This window comes from Podarcis muralis, chromosome W (genome assembly GCF_964188315.1).
Source record: "Podarcis muralis chromosome W, rPodMur119.hap1.1, whole genome shotgun sequence".
In the NCBI taxonomy this organism is placed as follows: domain Eukaryota; kingdom Metazoa; phylum Chordata; class Lepidosauria; order Squamata; family Lacertidae; genus Podarcis; species Podarcis muralis.
Genome location: NC_135674.1, coordinates 8771858 through 8786879, shown reverse-complemented (window position 1 = coordinate 8786879; position 15022 = coordinate 8771858).

Below are 15022 nucleotides of genomic sequence, written 5' to 3'. Positions count from 1 at the left end.
TGTTTCTTGGACGACGTGCTAGTGTACTCGGACAACGAGAAACAGCACGTAAAGGACGTACGTCAGGTCCTGAGCAAACTTAAGGAGCATCGGCTGTGGGTGAAGTTGGAGAAGTGTCAGTTCCACGCGAAAGAGGTCGAGTTCCTGGGTTACAGGCTGTCGGACCAGGGTTTGGCCATGGATCCGGAGAAGGTGAAGGCGGTGGTGGAATGGGAGAGCCCTAAGACCAGGAAAGATGTTCAGCATTTCCTGGGCTTCAGCAATTTCTACAGGAAGTTCATCAAGGGTTTCGTGAAACTGACGGCGCCCATAACGGACTGTCTTAGTGCTAAGAAGAAGTTTCGTTGGACGGAGGCGGCACAAGAAGGGTTTGAGAAACTTAAGAGGGTCTTCGCATCAGAGGAGCAACTGCTCCACGTCGACCCCGATCAAGCACTGCGAGTTGAGACGGATGCTTCTGATCGGACGATAGGGGAGGTGTTGCTGCAGCCAGATCAAAAGGGGGAGTGGCGGCCGTGTGCTTTTTTTCCGCGGAAACTGAATAAATCGGAGCAAAACTACACTATCTACGATAAGGAATTGCTTGCGATCGTTGCTGCCTTCAAACAATGGCGCCATTTCCTGATTGGAGCGAGGCACCAAATTTTGGTGTGCACCGACCACAAAAATTTGGAGTACTGGCGTACGGCACAGGTGTTGTGCCAGAGACAGATAAGATGGGCGGAGTTCTTTGCCAACTTTAACTTTAAGATCCAATATGTGCCAGGAGAGCAGAATGCGAGGGCGGATGCACTATCACGGAAACCGGAGTATCTGGCGGAAGAAGGGCCTCCGGTTGCTAGACTGATGTTCCCTGAGAGCAAATGGATGTGTGGGGGGGCGTTGGTCAAGGACGACGAACTGATGCAACTGCTCAGAGACGATGACTTTGTGAGACAAAAGATGGGGGAGTTAAGGGAAAAGGGAGGTGCCGAGGGTGGTTTCGAAGTGAAAGGGGGGCTCCTGTACTATCGGGGGGCCTTGTATGTTCCAGGCGAAAACCTTAGGGGCAGAGTTCTCAAGCAACTCCATGACAGCTGCACGGCAGGGCATTTTGGGCAACACAAGACCATGCTACTGGTCACCCGGGAATTTTGGTGGTCAAGGGTGAGAGAGGATGTAAGGGAATATGTGTGAGGGTGTGACACATGCCAAAGGGCCAAAGGGGAGAGAGCGGCACCAGCAGGTTTGCTGGAACCTTTGTCCACACCAGGAAAGCCATGGGAGGTGGTGGCAGTGGATTTTATTACTGACCTGCCTAAGTCTAAGGGTAAGACTGCTATCATGGTGGTGGTGGATCTTCTAACCAAAATGTGCCATTTCGCGGCCTGTTCGCATGCCATGACGGCGGAAGAAACAGCCAAGCTGTTTGTAGAGCATGTGTTTAGGTTGCATGGGGTACCTGCACGGGTGGTTTCGGACCGGGGGGCTCAATTCACCTCACGATTTTGGCGCAAACTCATGGGGTTGCTACAGGTGGAAGTGAGCTTCACTACGGCTAGGCACCCCGAGACCAATGGGCAAGCGGAGAGAGCGAATGCTGTTTTGCAACAGTATTTGCGGTGTTACGTCAGTCAAAATCAGAACGATTGGGTAGACAAACTAGCCCTGGCAGAGTTTGCTTACAATAACGTGGAGAATGTATCCACAGGGATGACTCTGTTCTTTGCCAATCACGGGCGTCACCCAAGGGCATTCCCGGGGAGGGGCAAGGAGTCGTGGAGTGTGCCTGCAGCAGAACAGTTTGTGGAGGAGATGGAGGCGATCCACAGGCAGCTTCAGTTGAATTTGGAAAGGGCTAAGGAGGTCTACAAGAGGGAGGCCAACAAGCATTGGCGGCCGGGGGAGGTCATCCAGGTTGGGGACAAGGTGTGGTTGTCCACGCAAGGGTTGCCTTGGAGAGAAGGCTGCAAGAAGCTCAAGCCCAGGAGGGTGGGGCCTTTTGAGGTAATCCAGCAAATCAATCCGGTGGCGTTTAAGTTAAGGTTGCCAGAGAGCATGAGGATCCATCTGGTGTTTCACAGGTCACTGCTGTCCCCCTACAGGGAAGGGGGAAGGAGGCAGGGTAGTGGGGAGGGGGAACGCCCACCACCCGAAATGGAGGAAAGGGGGCAATGCAACGAGGTGATGGAAATACTGGATTCTCGCTGGAATGGGGAACGGTTGGAGTATCTGGTGGCGTGGGAAGGGGCCCCAAGTTCAGAGAATACCTGGGTCCCGGGAAGCTGTATCACTGACAAAGGCCTAGTGGAGGAGTTCCACAATTTCTTCCCTGACAAACCCAAACCCCGGGGTAGGTTTTTTCAACAGGTGTTCAGGACAACGGACGATGAAGAGGAGTTTGAGGGACTCCTACCATCTGACGAGAAGGAAGAAGAAGAAGAAGGCGTCTATTGGGGAACACGAAGAACTGCGGGTTTGAGGGAGGTTTTCGAAGATACGGATGAGGAAGAGGGTAGTTTTCCAGGTTTCTCTCCCGCCACCCCGGAGAAGGGAGAAATGGGGACGGTCGAGTCTCCCGAGTGGGAGGGGGCCTTTGAGGAGGGGGTGGATGTCAGGGAAGTGGAAATGGCTAGAGAGCCGAGGGGGGAGACAAGCAATTATAGAGAGCCGAAAGAGCTTAGCAGCCTCTCATCTGACTCAGAGGAGGAAATAGGGAGGGGGGAATCAGTGCCCGGAACTAGCTACTCACAGAACAGAGGAAGTAGGAGGCGTGCATTGCGGCGATGGGCCTGCTGGGGGAGGAGGAGTAAAAGATCGTCATTCGAGGCATCTGACTGAGATAGGCATGGACGTGCCTTTTGAACTCTTGTAACCGTTTTGAACTTTTGGCAATAAATCTTCAGGACAGAAATGGCTGTGTGCCTGGAGCGTTATCTCTGCTAGTTTTTGCAGCATTAACTCCTCACGGTTGATTATGATCGACTGAATCAAAGGCACTTTTTAAATCTACAAATGCCACAAAGAGCCTTTGTTTGTTTCACAAGCCATGTTTGTCCACAAGATGACTTAACACTAGACACTGGTCAAGAGTTGAGGAACCTGCCTTGAAACCAGCTTGTTCCTTACCAGGTAGACCTTTTGTAAGCATCCATTCTTCCAGTTTAATAAGGAGGAATTTGGCATAGATTTTACTTATGCATGGTAACAAACTAATAGGCCTGTAATTCTCTTGGCAATTCCTATCACCTTTTAAAAAAATTGGCACCACTGTTGAGTTATTCCACGATTTAGGTACATGGCCTAAATGATTAATAGCGTTAAAGAGCGGGAGAAGATTAGTGGCCCACCATTCCACATTTAATCTCAGCAGATCTATTGAGATGCCATCCATACCAGGGGATTTTCCTTGCTTAAATGAAAAAATTATCTTTTTCATCTCCTCAACAGTGATTTGAAATTGTGTGTGTCAGGGAGAGGCAAACGGGGAAAGAGCTGAGGGGAGAAACCAGCACTTACAGAGAGCCGAAAGAGATAATTAGTAGTCTGTCATCTGACAGCGAAGAGGAGGCAGCAAGGGGGGGAGGATGAGCCCGGAACTAGTCATTCTGTAAACAGAGGAAATCAGAGGCATGGTTTCCGCAGACTTGCATGTTGGGCAAAAAAAAGTAAAAAGAAAACAGACGCGGCATCTTTCCCGACCGGGTCGGACATGATTTGAAGCACTGGAGATGTTATTTTGAACTTTGTAAATAAATCAAAAAGATTATAACTGGCAGCAAGCCCGGAGTTTTTATCTATGCCGGCTTGGCAGCACACACCTCTTACAGCATGCCGCGTCTCTAATTTGCTGCTGGAAAGCTGGTGGAATAAGGAATAAGCCTCAGAATGGAGAAGGAGGTCTTGGAGCTGAGAAAGCGAAATGTCGCTCTGGAACAGAGATCGTCCGACTTGCAGGCCCGTCTGGAAGAAGCCAGGGCTGCTCAGAAAAGATCCACAGGTGGGCTATCAGCAGATGGGGGGCAGCCAGTGTGGGTGGAACGGTTCCATGGCGACCCGGAAAGTTACTTGGATTTCAAAACCGAGATGCGATATTTTTTAGAGCTTGAATGAGCCAAGTTTGAGAATGATGCCCAGAAAATTGCTCACATAATTAGACACCTGGCGGGAGGGGCTAGAAGTTGGATCCGGCCGTTAATAGCCTTGAATAATGAAGCCCTCAGAAATGAGGCCAAGTTTTTCATGGAACTTTGAAGTGTCAGGCATAGCCCTATTGGCTTTAGCCCAAACGTAGCAGAGTTTTCCTGCACAGCGAGGAAGCTAGTTGCGGCAGTAATGACTAGTCAGCTAGACTCAGAATAACTATTTACAGGATTTATTAAAAAGAAAAAATAAAACCAGCAGAGTTTCTGCATACAAAACAAAGCAAAATAAATCCTCTCTTTCTCTCTCTCAAAACCATACACAGCACTTCTACTCCTAACAACACCTCACACCAAACTGAGCTAGCAATCCCTTAATAACAGAGTTGAGTGCTGGTCGTTAACCAATCAGAGCGAGTAGTTTCTAGGTCAAGCAGACCTGGGCTTTCTGCCAAGAGTAAATTGACACTGCCCTGAGTTAATTGTGCGAAGCAAGAATCTGCAAGTTTCCCACGAGAACCAATTAACAGAAACTGAACAGTTTTGGCAAGCTATGGACTTTATCTATGCAGATTAAAGTTTAATTGACAAGACACAGGAGGAGCTTTTGGCTTTGAAACAAGGCAAATCCACGGTATGCAGTTACTGGTCAGAATTTGCTACGCTCGTGCAGAAACTGGGTTGGGATTTAGAGGCAGATCCTGTACAAGCTTTGTTTAAAAATGGACTTAATCCAGAAATTAAGGACGAGCTTGCAAGGGGGGCCCGCCCTAAAAATATGGATGAATTGACAAAGGCTGCTCTTGCGGTGGGTTTGAGACAGGAAGCCAGATGGTGGGAAAGGAAGCAAGGCAGAGAGCGGAGTTTCCATGGTGACCGCATTCTTGAGATGCCTGCAGCTGCCTCAGAACGTCAACAAGAGCAGGAGCCCATGGCGATAGGCACAGCCCGGGCGTGGGAGAGTTTGAAAGTCCAACGGTCAGGCGGGAAGGAGAAAAAAGACTGGCAAGCGGCAAAAAGATGTTTTGTGTGTCAGAAAACTGGGCACTTTGGCAGAGTGTGTCCAGAGCATCGTAACTGGCAGGGAATGGTGGGGGCCACACAACAGACAGAGGCAGAGGAGCCCCAGACTTCGGGAAACGAAGAAGCCTGGCTGGTGGTGGACCGGGGCAACAGCCAGGCGGGAGCAACACAGAAAGTCCTCGACTTGGGAACCCCAAAGCAAGCATAGTGTTGAAGGTGGTCCTAGAACTCCCAAATGGCCAGGCGGTGGAGGAGTTGGCGCTCGCTGATTCTGGGGCCTCAGCGTCCTTTTTTAGCAAGGAGTTTGCAGCGCAGCAGCAACTGAACCTGAGGCCTTTGGATTTTCCGCTGCAAGTGACCACAATTGATGGAAGAGAACTGCTGGGAGGTGAAGTGACGCATCGAACGCCTCCAATGTGAATGCGGGTGGCTACCCACTCCGAGGTCATCGCCTTTCACGTGGCCACACTGGCGAGTCCGCCTATCATATTGGGCATGAGCTGGTTGGCTTTGCATGATCTGGTGGTTTCCTGGCACCAACGGTCCCTGACGTTCGGTTTGACGCACTGCATGGAGAACTGCCTGGCTAAAGGGCAACCTCAACAAAGTGAGGGCAGGAGGGCAGCAGCATGCAGAGCGGGGATGAGCGAGATCCCGTCGTGTTACAGGGATCTACAGGAGGTGTTCAGCGAGAAAGAAGCCGACACTTTGCCGCCGCATCGACCCTATGATTGTCAGATCAACCTGGGGCCACGTTGCCGGTGGGGAAGACCTATTCCATGTCGGAGGGAGAGCTCAAGGACCTAAAGGAATTTATTGAGAAAAATCTAAGAAGGGGGTTCATCAGGGAGTCCAAGGCGGCAGGGGAGAACCCCGTGTTCTTCGTGGACAAGAAATCGACTAAAGAAAGGAGGCTTGTAGTGGACTTTAGAACCCTGAACAGCCTGACGGAACCGGTGGCTTTCCCAATGCCAAGGATCGACGATGTTCTGGCCCGGGTGCGAAAAGGGAAGATTTTCACCAAACTGGACCTTCGGGGGGCATATAACCTCATCCGAGTGCGAGAGGGGGATAAGTGGAAGACCACCATGTTCACCCCAATGGGGGCATTTGAGTATCTAGTCATGCCCTTCGGTTTGCAGTGCGGAAGTCACTGTTTCCAAGCCTTCATGCACCACGTACTAGGACCTTTGCTGTACAAGAACTGTGTTTGCTTTTTGAACGACTTGCTCGTGTACTCCAAAGACGAGAAACAGCACGTGAAGGACGTACGTCAGGTCCTGAGCAAACTTAAGGAACATCGCTTGTGGGTCAAGCTGGAGAAATGTCAGTTCCACGCAAAGGAAGTCGAATTCCTGGGGTACCGGCTGTCGGACCAGGGTTTGGCCATGGATCCGGAGAAAGTGAAGGCGGTGGTGGAGTGGGAGAGTCCCAAGACCAGGAAAGATGTCCAGTGTTTCCTGGGTTTCAGCAATTTCTACAGGAAATTCATCAAAGATTTTGCAAAACTGACGGCGCCCATAACGGACTGTCTCAGTGTCAAGAAGAGGTTTCAGTGGACGCAGGCGGCACAAGAGGGGTTTGAGAAGCTTAAGAGGGCTTTCGCTTCGGAGGAGCAACTGATCCACGTCGACCCTGCTCAACCACTAAGGGTGGAGACAGATGTGTCGGATCGGGTGATAGGGGCAGTGCTGCAGCCAGATCGAAAAGGGGAGTGGCGGCCGTGTGCTTTCTTTTCGCGGAAACTGAACAAATCGGAGCAGAACTACACCATCTATGATAAGGAATTGCTTCCGATCGTTGCTGCCTTCAAACAATGGAGGCACTTCCTGGTTGGGGCAAAGCACCTAATTTTGGTGTGCACCGACCACAAAAATTTGGAGTACTGGCGTACGGCACGGGTGTTGTGTCAGAGACAGATAAGATGGGCAGAGTTCTTTGCCAACTTCAACTTTAAGATCCAATATGTGCCGGGAGAGCAGAATGCGAGGGCGGATGCGCTCTCCCGGAAACCCGAGTATATGATGGGGGAAGGACCTCCGGTGGCAAGACTGATGTTCCCTGAGAGCAAATGGATGTGTGGGGGGACGTTAGTCAAGGACAACGAATTGATGCAACTGCTCAGAGACGATGACTTTGCCAGACAAAACATGGGGGAGTTGAGAGAAAAAGGGGGTGCCGGGGGGCTTTGAAGTGAAAGGGGGGCTTCTGTACCATAGGGGGGCCTTGTACGTTCCAGGAGAAAACCTTCGGGGCAGAATTTTCAAGCAACTCCATGACAGCTGCACGGCAGGGCATTTTGGACAGCATAAGACCATGCTACTGGTCACCTGGAAATTTTGGTGGCCAAGGGTGAGAGAGGATGTAAAGGAATATGTGCGAGGTTGTGACACATGCCAGAGGGCCAAAGGGGAAAGGGCGGCACCAGCGGGGTTGCTGGAACCATTGCCGACCCCCGGAAAGCCATGGGAGGTGGTAGGGGCGGATTTTATCACTGATCTGCCTAGATGTAAGGGTAAGACCGCTATCATGGTGGTGGTGGATCTCCTGACCAAAATGTGCCATTTCGTGCCCTGTTCGCACGCCGTGACGGCGGAAGAAACAGCCAAGCTGTTTGTAGAGCATGTGTTTAGGTTGCATGGGGTACCTGCACGGGTGGTTTCGGACCAGGGGGCTCAATTCACCTCACGATTTTGGCGCAAACTCATGGGGTTGCTACAGGTGGAAGTGAGCTTCACTACGGCTAGGCACCCCGAGACCAATGGGCAAGCGGAGAGGGAGAATGCTGTGTGACAACAGTATTTGCGGTGTTATGTAAGTCAAAAACAGAACGATTGGGTGGACAAACTAGCCCTGGCAGAGTTTGCATACAACAATGCCGAGAATGTATCCACTGGGATGACTCCATTCTTTGCCAATCGCGGGCGTCATCCAAGGGCTTTCCCCGGTAGGGGGGAGGAATCATGGAGTGTTCCCGCAGCTAAACAGTTTGTGGAGGAGATGGAGGCGATCCACAGACAGCTGCAGTTGAATTTGGAAAGGGCTAAGGAGTTATACAAGAAGGAAGCCGACAAACATCAGCGACCGGGGGAGGTCATCAGGGTTGGGGACAAGGTGTGGTTGTCCACGCAAGGGTTGCCTTGGAAAGGGGGCTGCAAGAAGCTCAAGCCCAGGAAAGTGGGGCCTTTCGAGGTTATCCAACAAATAAATCCGGTGGCGTTTAAGCTTAGGTTGCCAGAGAGCATGAGAATCCATCCGGTGCTCCACAGGTCAATGCTGTTCCCCTACAGGGAGAGGGGAAGGAGGCAGGGTAGTGGGGAAGGGGAACGCCCACCACCCGAAATGGAGGAAAGGGAGCAGTGCAACGAGGTAACGGAAATACTGGACTCTCGTTGGAGAGGGGGGAATTTGGAATATTTGGTGGCGTGGGAAGGGGCCCCGCCATCAGAGAATACCTGGGTCCCAGAAGACAGCATCACCAACAAGGGCCTGGTGGAGGGGTTCCTCAGTTTTTTCCCTGACAAACCCAAAACCAGGGGTAGGTTCTTTCAACAGGTGTTCGAAACAACAGACGACGAAGAGGAATTTGAAGGTTTCGAATTGGACGAGGAGGAAGAAGAAGATGAAGGCGTAGACTGGGGAACACCAGGAATTGGGGGTTGGAGGGGGGTGTTCAAAGAGACGGACGAGGAAGAGGGTAGTTTTGCTCGCTTCTCCCCTACCACCCCAGAGGAAAGAGAGTTGGGTACAGTCGGGTCACCTGAGCAGGAGGGGGCCTTTGAGGAGGGGGGGATCTCAGGGAGAGGCAAACGGGGAAAGAGCTGAGGGGAGAAACCAGCACTTACAGAGAGCCGAAAGAGATAATTAGTAGTCTGTCGTCTGACAGCGAAGAGGAGGCAGCAAGGGGGGAGGATGAGCCCGGAACTAGTCATTCTGTAAACAGAGGAAATCAGAGGCGTGGTTTCCGCAGACTTGCATGTTGGGCAAAAAAAAGTAAAAAGAAAACAGACGTGGCATCTTTCCCGACTGGGTCGGACATGATTTGAAGCACTGGAGATGTTATTTTGAACTTTGTATATAAATCAAAGAGATTGTAACTGGCAACGAGCCTGGAGTTTTTATCTATGCCGGCTTGGCAGCACACACCTCTTACAGTGTGGTTATTGCTGAAGAAGATTTAAAAATTTCCATCTTAAAAACTTGGGAATCATAAAAAAGCGGTAAAATGCGTAATCCAAGCTTCATCACTTATATTAGGAAAATCAGTGGTAGCTTTTATTGAAAGAAGTGACCAAAAGGTTTTGGTATCTTGAATTTCTAATGCAGTAACAATTTTAGACCATTTGGCTTGTGAAAACACGGATTTTTTCCCCAGGAGCATGTTCTTAAAAGCGTTTTTCATTTCAAAATAGGTCTTCCAGAGACCTTGGGAGTTAGTGATACAGGCTTCTTTTAGACAGGTTCTGAGTTCTTTCTTATAGCTGATACATTCTTTATCAAACCAATTATACTTATTTGAAGGTTTGTTGCTGAACTGGAGATTTTAAAAGGAAGAAAATAATTCCTGAATAGTATTATAATAATAGGGACGCGGGTGGCGCTGTGGGTAAAACCGCGGCGGGGTGCGCTCCCGTCGTTCGGTCCCAGCGCCTGCCAACCTAGCAGTTCGAAAGCACCCCCGGGTGCAAGTAGATAAATAGGGACCGCTTACCAGCGGGAAGGTAAACGGCGTTCCGTGTGCTGCGCTGGCTCGCCAGATGCAGCTTGTCACGCTGGCCACGTGACCCGGAAGTGTCTGCGGACAGCGCTGGCTCCCGGCCTATAGAGTGAGATGAGCGCACAACCCTAGAGTCTGTCAAGACTGGCCCGTATGGGCAGGGGTACCTTTACCTTTACCTTTACCTTTATTATAATAATAATAACTGATGTCTGCCAAAGGCATCAGATTTTGGTTAGCCAAAGGTTCGAGAATAATTGGGTTATTTTCAAATACTGCTAATAGAGCCTCCCTATTTTTATCATATAAATTCTTTTGGCATAGATAGTCTTATCGGTACTAATAGGAGGTCAAGGGTCATTATTTCTAGAGTTTCTGTACATCTCTAAAACAATTGGAAAGTGGTCACTCTCAGAGTGACCACTGTAAAAGAGGCAATTTCATCTATCATTTCTAAGGAAACTAAGGAATAGTCAATTACACTCCCGCCCCTTTTGGAGCAGAAGGTAAAATCTCCTGGAATATCAGGCCATATTGAGCCATTCAAAAATGCAAGATTAAATTCTAAAACCAATTGTAAGAGTTTTCCTCCTGCTCTATTAATAGTAATGTCCCTTGAATTCCTCCCTATTCTCAATGGAAGTGGAGCATCTTCGGCTAGAGTTGAGACATAGCGTTTATAAAAAGGTAAAGGTACCCCTGCCCATACGGGCCAGTCGTGTCCGACTCTAGGGTTGTGCGCCCATCTCACTTAAGAGGCCGGGGGCCAGCGCTGTCCGGAGACACTTCCGGGTCACGTGGCCAGCTTGACAAAGCTGCTCTGGCGAGCCAGCACCAGCGCAGCACACGGAAACGCCGTTTACCTTCCCGCTATAAAGCGGTACCTATTTATCTACTTGCACTTAAGAGTGCTTTCGAACTGCTAGGTGGGCAGGAGCTGGGACCGAACGATGGGAGCTCACCCCGCCGCGGGGATTCGAACCGCCGACCATACGATCGGCAAGTCCTAGGCGCTGAGGTTTTACCCACAGCGCCACCCGCATCCCTATAGCGTTTATAGAGAACTGTATAATTTGATCCAATTCGCACATTGGTGTCCCCCATTACAATCAGGGGGATATTTGGAAATTTACTGCGTATTAAATACAGCTCTTCAGAGACTATATTCCAACAATAATCTGGTCTGGCTTCCTACTCTATGGGAGGGAAATATATATTTAAAAGAAGAATTTCCTTGTGAACATTGGAAAATGATAACAATTGTGCATACTGTCCAATATTTCTAATGTAATTAATTTTAAGGTTAGAAGACTGTTTAATACCACAGATCAAACTGGCCTTGGGACGTCATTTTCTTGACATTTTACTGGCAGGTAAATTATAAGTAATAAAATTATAAATATTTACAAGTTTAAGAGACCAAGTTTCCTGCAAAAGGATTATATCATAAGAATCAAGAAAATGTATAAAATCTGGGTCAGCTAATTTACATGAAAGTCCGGCAACGTTCCAGGACATAATAGAAAGAGTTTGCAGAGATTTATGATTTACGGATACTAATGGTCAATCCAATAGGGGGAGAACACTTCCACTAAATTTATTTGCGTCACCAGAAGGATTAATATCAGAAGAGCATTCCAGTTCAGGCAAATAAGACCATGTCATTACAAGAAGTTCATCAACCTTCTGGGTCTTTAACAGCTGGGGATTGTCATCTGTTTTTGGCAACTTTATGTTATCGTCAGCTGATGTCCCTTTAGTCATTTGCGTTAGAGAAGAATGAAAATCAATCAGAGAGCCAGGGTTGGAATGCTGGGCTGGAAAGTCTCTCCGTGTATTATCTGTTGGCAATCGTTCTGGCAGAGCACGCTCCTGTGCTGCACTCTCCAACTCAAGTCTAGAAGCCTTGGCACTCTTTACGGGAGTAATAAGAGGTCTGATGTTACTGTCTTTAAAATGTCTTTTAAAAGTGATATTCCATCTTCTCATATAAAAGCTCTTTTGAATTAAAAGCGAGGGAAGAGTAGGGGAGCTGAAGGTAATAATTATCCTTTTCAGAAAGATGCCCCTTGATAACCAGGTGATTTCTGCCAGTTCAGAGGGTGAAATATTGTGTTGCAGAATTTGTGATAGTGCGTGGATTATTTTCCATTTACTATCCCACCTCTTAACATTGTCCATATTATTTCCAAATAAAAATACCACTTTTCGGTCCTGACATATCAAATTTGATTTAAGAGATTTATAGGTTTTGTTTAAAGCTTGCTTATTCAATGCCTTTTGTGGCGAAGAGTGGCAAATATTTTTATTTGCATTGGCAGAAGAGACCTGTTGAGTGGGCATATTAGTCTTAGAGCTCCCACTAGTGGCATTTACATTTCGTCCATTTGGGTAGAAGGAGACAGCTTTAAGAACTTCTTCCAATTTAATCTGGATTGTATTCAATTGCTTGTACAGATTAGATATTGTTCTAAAAATTAGTTCAGTTTGATGGGCCAATAAAATAATTCCTTCAGCTGAGTTAGCTGGAAGGTTCTTAGCACTGGAATGAGCAGTGGAGTTTAATACTTCTCCCTGCGAGCAGCACGATAAAAAAGATTGTGAGTCTTGCAACGTATCCGGGCATTCCAAGGCATGGCCAGAAACTCTGTATTTTACTGGCAAGGGGGTGCAGGTTGAACTCACATCTAAGTTCTCAAATTTATTCACTGTTGGTATGCCTTTAAGGGTTTCAATAAGGTCCACATCAGATAGGAAAGTGCTAATTTTCAATTGTTACTTGGCAGAACTGGGTGAGTTTTCAGAAAAGTCGAGCTGAGTTATTCAAGACACCATGTCGACACAGACAAGCCATTTTATGCTGCGTGTGAACTCTGCTATTATCCGGCAACTGAGGAGAGTGGCAGCGTGCGGAGTGGAAGCGTGTGGGTGCCATTGGAAGTTTGTCGGAGTGGCAATAAATCAAATTTATTGCAGGGCTGATGCAGCAGACTCAGTGGGTCAAAAGATATACGACCCAACAAACTTTAACAGGTTATGGGCCCAGCACGCTTCCGTCGTGCTCCTGAGGTGATTGACGGCTAGGACTGGAGGTCTGTGTCTCTGCTACAGCCGGCAGCTTGAAAGTCCAGCTGGAGGCCTGTTTTCGTGCCATGCTTGAAGGCACAGAACAGTAAAAACTCGCTGGTGAAGCAAACCATTTTTCCGGAGCTGGGAGCTGAGAGCCGGAAGCTGGAGAGAGCAGCAGCTGTGTGAGTAACACAAGCCCCAGGGGGGGGGGGGAATGGTAGATGTGCAGGACAATTTTGTGGCGGCTTTCCCAAAGCTGACGGGGAAGAACTGGGCAGACTGGTCCAAGAAAATGCAGGTTTTGTTAACTGCTAAAGGCCTTTGGACTTACACACAGAACCCACCTATGCAGGCCCAGGATGGGGCTGCAGCTGGGGTTGTAGCTGCTGCAGCCGAGGAGCTGAGGAGAGACCAGAGAGCCGCTGCTCACTTGGACATGGCCATAGACAATGCCCAAATGGTTCACATTTACCACACCACCTATGCCCACGAGGTCTGGGGGGCCCTGCAATGCATGCAACAGCGGGACACGGCTGGGGCCCAGATTCATGTCACCAGACAGCTGTTTGAGTTACGTTTGCAGCCGGGAGGCTGTGTGAGAGAGCATATATCCCAGATGCTGGTGTTGTTCAACCGTTTGAGGCAACTACAGATTCCCTTTACTGAACAGCAAAAAGTCTATATATTGCTCAACTCTTTAGACTCTAGCTATCAGACTCTTTCTCTCATGATGGAAGCTATTCCAGCTCAGGAGCTTGACCTTGAATACGTGTCGGGTCGGCTGCAAGATGAGCAGGATAAAGCTGAGAGAGAAGGAGGGGCTGCGAAGGGGGGTTGCTTTGTGCCCAGGAGTGGGAGTGCAGAAGACGCTGGGAGCTCTGTGCAAGCTTTTGCAGTGAGGAGGTGCTACGTTTGCAACTCAGACCAACATCTGCAGAGAAATTGCCCCAGGGTCATCTCCAATAGCAACCGAGAGATCAAAGGCAGACCACATCGTGGGAGAAGAGGCCCGGCGAGAGGGGCTGAGGCGGAGAGCCAGCAACAAATCAAAAGGCTGCTACGTATGCTTTTGTTGGACAGGCTGCAGCCAACGGCAAACAGCATTGGATCATTGACAGTGGGGCCAGCAGGCATCTAGCTCCACCTGGTGGCCAGTTGCAAAACTGCTGGCAGATTCCAGATGGGACAACAGTCACATTGGCTGATACAACCAAGAGAGCTATTTCAAAAGCTGGAGTTGTTTTTATGCCTTGTTTGAAAGCTGATATTGATGTGTATGTACCTGATGGTATGAAAGGTGGGTTACTTTCTGTTTATGCTCTTGACAATGCTGGTTTTCAGGTGCAGTTTGAGAACCAGGTATGCACCATTTCCAAAGATGGGGAGCAGTTAGTACAGGTACAAGGCCACAATGGGCTGTACATACTAGAAACAGGTGATGACGCTTCTGAGGAAGCACAGGCAAAGTGTGCCAACGTCCCCACTCCTGACCAGTGTATGCACTTATGGCATAGAAGATTTTTGCATGCGAACTGGAGATACCATGCGTAAACAGGTAGAGTGCGCTGATGGCTGTAAAATGGAGTGCTCTAAGTTTCTTGACTGTAGAGCTTGTAAAAAAGCCAAAGTGTACACCACCAATTACCCGAGGTGTGAAAGAGTGACCAAGAAAGCCTTTGAGCTCGTGCATGCAGATCTTTGTGGTCCGATGCCAGTGGCTAGCTTGGGTAATTCCAGATACATTCTGTATCTGATGGATGATTTCTCAAGGGTGGGATGGATTATCACACTCCGAGATAAAGGGCAAGCAGCCAAAGAGATCAAAGAGTGGGTGGTGGCAGTAGAACTGCAGTTTTTACACCCATGTCAAAGCGTTTCAGACAGACAGAGGGTCGGAATTTATGGCCTCTAGTCTGCAAAACTTCTTCCGTGTGAAGGGTATTAAGCACAGGAAGACAGGGCCCTATTCCCCGCAACAAAATGGAGTTGCGGAGCACAGGAATCGAACCCTGCAAGAGGCCATGGAGGCTCTTCTGTTCGATTCAGGGCTACCCAAAAGCTATTGGGCCGAGGCTGTGAACGCAGCGTTGTT